Raw genomic sequence first — 10,492 nt, 5'->3', positions numbered from 1 at the left:
CAGGCTGATCTCAAATTCCTGACCTCAGATAATCCACCTGCCTTGGCTGGCCAAAATGCTGGGATTACAGGTGTGAGCCACCACGCCCGGCCCACCAGGTATGTTTCTGTTGCTTAACACCAGAGACTCTGGCTGGTACCTTGAGCTCTTAAGGTGTCCTCCAGCTCTGATAGTCTGTCCTTTTTAAGAGGAACATTCTTCTTACTATGCAAACTCATATCAACCTCAGCTTTTACAACTCAACCAAAGAGAAGAGCAATCATCTCGCTTGAGGTGGTTCATCACCAAACTAGGCCCTATCTCCTCCTGCCTTCTCTGTCCTTTGATCTATTCCCTACAGCCAACAGCCAACCTACCCATGAGTCGACCTAGCCTAGTGTGACCTCACAGAGCTACGTACTTGACTAGACTTACAATTTCCAGAGGCAGATAGATTCCTGCTAACTAGGCCGAATCTGAGTTGAGTATGACGTGTTTGTAAAATATTTTATAGTTTGGAAACTTAAACTATCTTTTTTCTACTATGTCACTGATCCTTGCAACAATCCTGAGATAAACAGGGCAAGCATAAGGACCCTGATGCTCACAGAAGTGATGTGCTGTAGGATCTAGAGATGATAAATAAGAGGATCATATGACTGGAGAAAGTGTGGGAAGGAGAATGTACACTGGGCTAGGAGTCAGGAAGCATAAGTGCTACGTTCCAGCCCTGCCACTCATTAGTAGCTTAACCTCTTGCAAGTCTACCTGTCTGGACCTGGTTTCTTCATCTGTACAACAAGGATGTTAGATGTATTAGTTAGTGCAGGCTGCCATAACAGAATATCATCGATTGGGTGGCTTAAACAACAGAAAGTTATTTTGTTACGGTTCTGGAGGCTGGAAGTCCTAGATCAGGATGCCAGCATGGTCAAGTTCTGGTAAGGGCTCTCTTCCTGGCTTGCAGACAGCCACCTTCTCACTGTGTCCTCACATGGAAGCAGGAGAGAGAGATATGTATCTTTCTTCCTCTTTTTATAAGGGTACAGTACTATCAGATTAGGAACCCACCCTTACGACATCATTTATCCTTTATTATCTCATAAAGACCCTATCTCCTGGTAAGTCACATTGTGGGTTAGGACTAAGTCACATTGGGGGTTAGGACTTCAACATATATATTTTTTTGGAGGGGATACAACTCAGTCCACAGTATTGGATATGATCTTTGGAGTTCCTTCTACCTGTTAGCACAAGTCTAGAACACTGAAGATACAGTTGTCTACAGAATTAGTAATTCTACCTTGCCTCCTTGATTCAAGAAACTGCACAAGGCTTAGTTCTAGACTATTCATAGGAACATTTTGGAGCTCATCTGTGTAAACACTTTCCCTTCCCTAAGGCAATTAACAAGCCAGAGGTAATCTCTGGCCAAATCAGGTCTCTCCCAAAGTTAGGGCCTTAAAGTTTTTCAGAAAGCATGTATTTAACTGTCACTTTTAGCCTTTGGGCATGGCATGCAATTTCTGCTACTGCATTTAGAAAGAACATAATGATGACTGTCAATTGGAGGTGGGTTTTAAATCACAAGTCCCCAGCCAAATTTTCCAAGAGCCATGAAGATTACTGAGCAATTGTGGCCTTTCACCAAAGCACAAAGTACCTTGTCAGTCCTACTTTATGAAGCACCTGGAAATGCTGTCTTAGAGTGGCTTTATGGTCAGAAGCAGGCTCTAGTGGGGAGAGCTGGCCCTTTGCAGGTCAAATATAATTCCCTCCAGTCATAATCAAATATTTCAGATTTCTCCAGAAAGATTATTTTTGGTTTGATATACTTATTGTCAAAGGCCTACAGGTACTTTGAGCACTTTAATCACAATGGCCCCCCAAAAAAACACCCCAAGGATGATTTTAACAGTCACAGAATGTGTTATTGCATATTTTAAGCACTTAAATACAATGCCAAAAAAACAACAACAAAAAAACCCAAGAATGATTTTTTTCTTTTTTTTTTTTTGAGATGGAGTCTTGCTCTGTCACCCAGACTGGAGTGAAATGGCACAATATCGGCTCATTGCAACCTCCGCCTTCAGGATTCAAGTGATCCTCCTGCCTCAGCCTCCCGAGTACAGGCATGTGCCAACTACCACACCCAGCTAATTTTCTGTATTTTTAGTAGAGATGGGGTTTCTCCATGTTGGCCAAGCTGGTCTCAAACTCCTGACCTCAGGTGATCCGCCCCTGTCAGCCTCCCAAAGTGCTGAGATTATAGGCATGAGCCACCGCACCCAGCCCCAAGGATGATTTTAACAGTCCCAGAATGTGCTGCTGCATCTAGACATAAGGGTACAGTACTATCAGATTAGGAACCCACCCTTACGACATCATTTATCCTTTATTATCTCATAAAGACCCTATCTCCTGGTAAGTCACATTGTGGGTTAGGACCAAGTCACATTGGGAGTTAGGACTTCAACATATATATTTTTTTGGAGGGGATACAACTCTAGACCTGAGACCTTTAGGAGTAAGAAGATGGTCTGCATTTCTGTAATTTGTTTACATCTCCTTATGACATAATCTACAACTGCTTATAGACTCTAAATTTTCCTTCTCTGTGTAATTTCAAACCCAAATTTACCTTTCAGGTATATTATAACCCAATCTTCATCTTCATTTGACCCAAACTATCTTAGTTCTGTATTCTACAAACTAGAAAGATGCTGAGTTTTCTGTATTGATCCTATGGAGAATGGTTCTCAAATGGGGGTGACTTTGCACCCCAGGGGACATATGGCAATTTCTGGAGACATTTTTGGTTGTCACCACTGAGGTTGGGGGGTAGTCGTGGTAGTACCAGTGGCATCTAGTGGGTAAGGGTCAGGGATGCTGCTAAATATCCTACAATGCACAGGACAGCCCCTGCAACAAAGAATTACCTGGCCCCATGTGTCAACAGTGTTGAAGTTGAGAAACTCTGCTACAGAATCTGAAGATGCAAAGCATATGGTCCTTCGTGGCTTCCAGGGTTGTGGGGTGGGAAGCTGTTATACTGGCAGCACAGCTCTGGCACCCTTCATGACCCCAGGGACACACACAGCAGATGCTGATGAAAATTTAGGCTGTCTTTGCCAGGCCAACTCACAACGCCAATAAAGGGGTTAATTTTTTTTTTTTTTTTTTTTTAAGTAGGCGGCCCTTCCTTCGATTTTCATCCAGCTTCAATGTCCTCTTCACCAGGGCAGGAAGGAGAAAGCAAGCAGGACTAGAACACAGTGGCTCAGGAGCAGGCCTACAGCAAGGTCTGAAGGGTTGATAGATTTGCTACTCACAGCTTTACAGCTCATTTTATTCTGAGAGTAGAGTGTATAGAAAAAACTTATAAACACTTCTTAACAATTCTAACAGCTTTATAGGTTGGTAGGATTTCAAGCTACTTTTTAAATGCATTAAATTATTCCCTGTGCTCCCATTAATTCAATTATTTCTATATATCCCTCCTAGTTCCAAAAAGGTTCTGACATGGGTAACTCTCCCTGTGGTGTTGACTTAATTATCCCAAATCAAGCTTACATGAGCTCCAGGACTGATCAATACACGTTTCAATTTAGGAGGAAAAAGGATTTTGGAAGGGCCAAGTAAAACTATACTGTTTTGGCAGTTAAAAGATATGAGTTAAATTCCCACTATGTGTAAAGTTATAGTGCTAAATGCTGAGGAAGACATTTTTTAAAAGTATAAATCACAGCTGGTGTCCTTAAGTAATTCATACTCTGTCTGAGAGAGATAGGCTCCATGCCCAAGGGAGGCTGTCTTCTGTTACAAAGCAGGCTGTGCTTGGTGGTTTCTGGGCAGGGGCCGCCCTCGGCATTCTTCCCTCCTCTGGCCAGGGAAGGAGGGGCAGAATAGGAAGAGGTGAGGGTGGTTGAGTGGGGAGTGCAAAGGGACAAAGTCTCAGAAGTGGACACATACTGGGGAGGGTCTGAGGTATAAGCAAACTAAATGAGAGCTGGATCTTAGAGGTCCTGTTGGCCAAAGGGAGGCATTAGGGTTTTATCCTGAAGTTACAGTCATCTACACAGGAAGTTATATGATTAAAAAAATAGCATTTGTTGGGTGCTTACCCTTTACTAAGCATACTATTTAATCCTCTGCCATAGCTATTCTTCTCCCCATTTTACCGACGAGGACACTGAGGTACGAGGGTTAAATCACCTACTCAAAGCTGCTCTTGCAAGTACCAGAGCCAGGATTCACATCATAGGCAGAGCCCACACTCTTAACCACTTCAGACTGCCTCTTGATAGAACAGGAAGGATGACAGCAGAGGAGAGACTAGATAGACACGGACACCGCTAGGAAGGAGCTGCCGACAGACAGCATTTCAAGGAGTAGAGGAAGTCAGTGGGGTCAGATGTTGCTGAGCCATCATGAACGAAATCTGAGAAACAGCCATTGGATTTATATTAGGCAATCACCGGTGACCTTTAAGAGTTCTGTTTCAGTAGAGGGGTGGGGGCAGGAGCTCCTTGCAGAGCATCAAGAAGGGGAGTGATAGTAGATAGAACCTTGTGTAGAAACTGACAGTGAAAAGACAGGGAGAGATGGGAGAGAAATTTCCAAGCTTTTCTTTTGAGACTATCTCCCAAAACAATGAAACCTTTTCTTTATTGAGGAATTGCAATATATTTCACCTTGTTCTTTTGTTTTGATGGGCAAAGCTAACAAATTTTAGGAGTCATAGTTAAAGGAGAATTAGCAAGTGTCATAGAACTTGTTTTTTAAAAGCCCTGCATCAAATTCAGGTAAAATACAAAGATTTGACTATTTCAAAGGAAACTGTCGTGGGCAGAAGGTTAATTGGCCTTATGCATTGTATTGGCTGGACAAAATGGCAATTGTGTAACCAGGGTGGGATAGTGTGAGATAATCACAGATAAAATAACTTGCTTCAGACCTGTTTTGAGGCAAGGGAAAGAAGCTGAAGCACTGCATGTGTTATGGCTTGACAGTGAAATCTGGAGAACAGCTGCCTGGACTTCCAAAAACCTGCGCTGCAAAGGGCAAAAATACTTATTAAAATTCCTTGTTTTAATGAGTTCTGGGAATAGGAGTTATCAGCCTCTGTCCTAGCTACTAAGTAGTTTCTATTACAAATCAAAAGCAGTTTTAGGGAGGCTGTGTTTTTTGAAGGGGAAATCCTCTCCTGGCGGGTAATTCAGACTGCCTAGGACAGCAATTAAAGCCATCCGGGAGGAAGAGAGGAGGCCTCTCCGTGGCTGAAGAGCAGTTTCTCCCAGGCTTCTGAAAACCATGAACTCCCTTTAGCATCCCAGTGTAGTCCATTCTAAAGTGTTCTACAGATGAATCAGTCCCCAAAGTGCCTATGATTTTGCTGCAGCTCAAAAACTACTGCAAACAATAGATGCATGAAAGACATATGTAGAGTCCTTCCTGGGACTGCTTATGCCAAAGAGATCTCAGGTTGTGATGCTTCTCAGACACATTGGGTAAGTGCTTTGGCAATGAACTCTCAGACCCTGGCTCAAACAGGGATGACACCAACAGGTATTTAATGTTTAAAAAATGCAACAGGCTAATAATGCAGGCACTGCAAGGATTTACCTGTCTGTGTGAAAAGCCAGTAGGAATGACCATAGATTCCTTTTCCTTTCTAGTGACTCAGGCCACTGGGACAGTTGATGGTTGGCTGAAGGAATCCAGAGTCTCCTTTGGAAGTTCTTCAAAAACATTATGCATCCCCATTACAGGGGAACCCATACAGATCTCTTCTCCATCCCAGGCCATCTCCCCACATACCATTTGCTGCCTCATCACACATCCCAACCCTCAGGTGACTTTTTTCCCATCTTTACAGGTTCCTCTCTCCCCAGCACCAGCTCAAGAGTAAGCCAGATCTTTCCCGATTCTTCTCCACTTTCTTGTTTTTCCCCCAAACAATACATAAAGTTTTTGCATTTTAGAGGTTTCACTGCTCACTACAGAGAACAGTAAGGACTAACAAAAACAAAAAGTGTGGGAAGCTTGAAAGATTCAAGGATGCCATAGTGATTTGTTGGTTCTTTTTTTTACAGTACCAGAGTTGGAGGAGTGAACAAAATAGACAGAACCCCTGCCCTTTGGAGCATTAATTCCATGAGGGAGATGGGCAATAAACTTAACAACTAATTAATATAGTATGCTAGGAGGTGCTATGAATAAAAGCAAGACAGGGAGAAGGAATAGGATGCTGTGGGAGTGAGGATACTTTTAAAGGAGTGGTTAGACTTTGAGCAAAGCTGAAATGAGGTGAGGGACCATGAAGACACCTGTGGGAAGAGTATTCCAGGGAAGAAAACCATTAGTGCTAAGGGCCTGGGGGCAGGAGGAACAGCAAAGAAGCCAGTGTGGATGGACCAGAATAGGACGGGAGGCCAGAGAACTATGGGGCAGAGAGTGCTTCATCCTGCAGTCAGAGTGCAAAAGGGAATGAGTCCAGAGTTTGAGCTATGCTGACCTGAGCTCAGATGTCAGCTCTGCCCCTTAGGTCATTTACCTTGGGCTCCCCCATTCTTATATATAAACAGTTGACCATAAAGGGTGGTCACTGCAATATGGGATGTGAAACTTCCTATCACAGGACACAGCACATGACATGTTCCTACCTACCAAACATCAGCTCCTCTCCTCTTCCTCTGGTTTACAGGGCTCCTCTCATCTAGCTCCCAATGCAATTGAGTAAAAGATGTCTAAAAGTATGCCATTCAAGGGCTTCCAAGAGGTCCAAGTGCAAGAAAACAAACTGCAAAACGGTATACATCTATGTATTGTTGGAAAACAGGAATATTTTAGTTTCTGCATTCAAATATCTGGAGGAATCCACACCAAACTGTTAGTGGTGGTCAGTGCTGAAGGGTAAGATTACCAAAAAGTTGGACTACTGAGCTTCTACCTTCTATATTTCTGTAATGTTTGAACATTTTACAATGAGCACATATTACATTGGCAAGCAGAAATCACAATATAGGCTTGTGCTGGTGCAGGAGAATTGACCTCCTGGTCCTGAGTAACTTCCATCCCACCCTGCACCCAAGCCCACCTGGTGTGATCCAACTCTTACATCTTCTCTATGGGGAAACTGAGTGCAAAAAGGGCCAAAGGGAGCCTTAGGTTCTTAGATGACACCTGGACCACAGGAGAAGGTCCTGGGATAGGTATGCTTGGTTAACATGTGAACTCCCACTGGGTCTGTTTGCAAGATGATGGAAAGTGAACCACTTTCTAAAGAAAATGAAAACCCTTACTATGGCTGCCAAGCAGAGAAAGAGAGACTGATGAAAATCAAGCATTTCAAAGTAATCTGGAAACTTCTTTTGTGATTCAAGATTGTCGACAACTGAAAAAAAATCTCATTTTAAAGAATACTAAATTAAGAAATACTTTAAGAAAAAACACATTTCACAATGAAGTAGCTTACAAGGTCGATCAAGGAAAAACAAATATCCCAGTTCTTAGTGTCTTATTCAACAATGTACTAAAATACTCATTATAATCAGTCACCACAAGACATGTGAGTTTCATAGCTTGGAAAACTTTTCTCCCACTCTCCCAAACAACTCTCATGAAAGGAATTAAAAAAAATAATGCTTAAGCGTTAAAAGTTTCCTATATGACTTTCCCAGTTTAAATATATGTTTCAAGAGAAAAAAAAAAAAGTAGTTCAGAAACATTTTTACATTTCCTGAATTGGCCTTTGCACGATAAAGCCTTCTCAGCTCTGCATTAAATGAAATCCTGCTTGAATGGAAGACAGCAGACTAGTCAGTTTCTCAAACTCTTCAATCATGAGATTCCCAACTGAGGAAGATAGTGATGCTCCCCATAGGAAAATTCATTTCCTCCCCAGAAATCAAGTAACACCTCTGGTTTTCTGCTTCTTGCCCAGTAACATCAGGACTCCTCTTGAGTTTATCTGATCATAGACTGGAAATCCCCAAGACAGAAAGATCCTGTCTCAGCATTTCTGTAAACACCAGGGAATGTGCTCTTCCTAAACTGAGTGTTTCCCACGAGGCAAGAATGCTACGTACAAACTGCTATACTGTTTCAAAATAACACAGTGTAATGAAAATTGTAAAATCATGGTACTCTAAAACCAATCACACTGACAAAGAAAAAAAGAGCTTATAGAATTAAAAGAGATAGTCATATTTCCTACTTAATATTATTCATCAATTTATAATTAAAAGTTATTATTTGCATGGGATATACTTTCCAAATAATTCCTTCTATTCACCTATACCTTTCTCACCACTATCTCAACTATGTGACCTGAGTAGAAAAGCTATTAGCCCCACTGGGTGAATTTTCACTGATGCAACTACAGCAATTTCTAAGTCCATGAGAACTGCTAGGAATGTTTAACAAAATCCAGTAATCCAATACCTGCATTATAATAATGCACTTTAAAAAAATGATTAAATACACATCCATAGCTGAATGCACAGATTCCAAGAACTTTGAATGCATAATTGCTACAATCATAGAGAGACTGGATTGTGATCCATGGCTGGTATGGATTTCTTCCTCTCATTAAGGCATTCACAGGCAAGTGTGATAGACAATGTTGCTCTGACGACTGGCAGTAAGACCAGAAGACAGTGTGCAAGGGCAGCAAGAAGGGTAGGGTGGGATGCAATAATGGAAAATGGGAGTGATTCATTCTATTTAATGCATATACATTTTATGAGTTTAAATCTGGAGGGAAACAACTTTTTAAACTCAACTCCTTGTGTGGGAGAATTAAATGGAAGCACATCTTGGACCCCGCTTTTTATAGGTTTAGTGCCACCTCAAAAAATTCCATACCGACCCATTGTGAAACAACAGCTTTTCTTACTGGAAAGCCACAAAGTTGGTGTAGAATCTATGAAATGGAAAATCGGATCCAAGCTAATGTGCTCATGCATAAGCTTGATTTTAATGAAAAGGTACATGCAGCAGCCACACCTGGAGGAAAAGCCCCCTCAGGGCTCCCCACCTCCAGTATCCCCATGCTCTTGAGTTTGCATCCTTACCCTGTCCCTGACTGTGTGACCTTGGGCAAGTCAGTTAACCTTTCTAAGTCCTAGCTTGTTCATCTTCAACATGGACATAAGAGGTTTGTTATGAGGACTAAATGAGATCATACACAAATAGTTTTAGCTCAGTACCTGATACATATGAACATTTTAGAAACGTGTCCTTCTCGTGATTAGATGTGGCACTCTGACCACATTTTAGAAGCAATTACGGTTCAGCTGTCATATCCCAACATCTTGTGATAACCATTTTCATTTTTTTGCTTCTAGCTGTTACTATTCTTTTCGTCACAATATTTTAGGGTTGAGGTATTTGGGGGAGGAGGTAAGCAGTTATATACATCCCACTTTCCCCACTGTTGCTCAAAGCAAGGTGAAAAGCCAGGGAAATAAACACATGCACTGAAGAGAAATTCAGTCTTTAGGATATGATGTGATAGGTGTACGGAACATAAACAAATCATACAATTTCAACCTCTAACATATAGGGCATCAAATCATAGGTAGATTTTATTTTAAAAGAAACAAAAGCCAAGCAACATTAAAGAGGATAGAGGGAACCCATATGGGCCTATTGCTAGCTCAGTATTGGTGACTGTGAAACAGGGATAGGCGAGCTAGATTATGGGGGCTTTCATGGGGTCTGACTTCCAACAGGTGGCTAGCTTTAGTCATGTTCAGATGCAAAACCGTAATGAGTTTGAGTATGTAAGTCCCAGGGATTCTGCTGAAGGCCTTTTCTCGGCCATCAAGGGAGACAATTTTCTAGGTTTAAGACTCCCTGGCAAGTTAGCAAGCAGGGAACTGCCTGCCCTAGCTTGCACCTATCCCCTGAAGGGGATTCTGGCCTGACGGTGAAAACCCACCATCCCTTCCAGACAGCCCATCCTGCCGCTGAAGCACCTCCCGACAAACCGGGGAAGCCCACTAGGAAGTGGTCACGACCAAGCAAGCCACAAATCCTCAGGGTGTGGGATTTCCATCTCTATACCACGTCTGAAAACCGAAAATAGGCGCCCGCCTGCCATACTGCAATGGGATTCCCCCCAGCAGTAAACCCCCCCTCCAGCTTGCATGTTTTATTAATAAATGCAAGATGGCACACGGAGGCAAAGAATGGGAGGTAAGGCATCTGCAGCTGGACCCGAACCAGGGCACTTTGCAAAAATAAATAAGAAGCATGTGACAAGAAGCAGGTCCCCAGGCTGGAGCTGAAGCCCTGGGCTGCCCCACGCACCCTCGCCTGGCTCCCCCGGCCAGGGGGATGAAGGTCAGCGGCAAGATCCCAGCCCCTTCCAAGCACGCATCCTGCAAACCTTGACCGGTCCCCCCAACCCCCGCCCCGACCACAGGACTCGGGCAGTGAGGCAAGGGAAGCTCCGGCCGCGGCCGGCTGCGAGGACACATACCTGCTGCCCGGGCTCGGGATTCGC

Source organism: Mandrillus leucophaeus, unplaced genomic scaffold (assembly GCF_000951045.1).
Source record: "Mandrillus leucophaeus isolate KB7577 unplaced genomic scaffold, Mleu.le_1.0 Scaffold241, whole genome shotgun sequence".
Taxonomy (NCBI): domain Eukaryota; kingdom Metazoa; phylum Chordata; class Mammalia; order Primates; family Cercopithecidae; genus Mandrillus; species Mandrillus leucophaeus.
The sequence above is the reverse complement of the archived record's forward strand: the minus strand, read 5'-3'. Positions refer to the sequence as shown.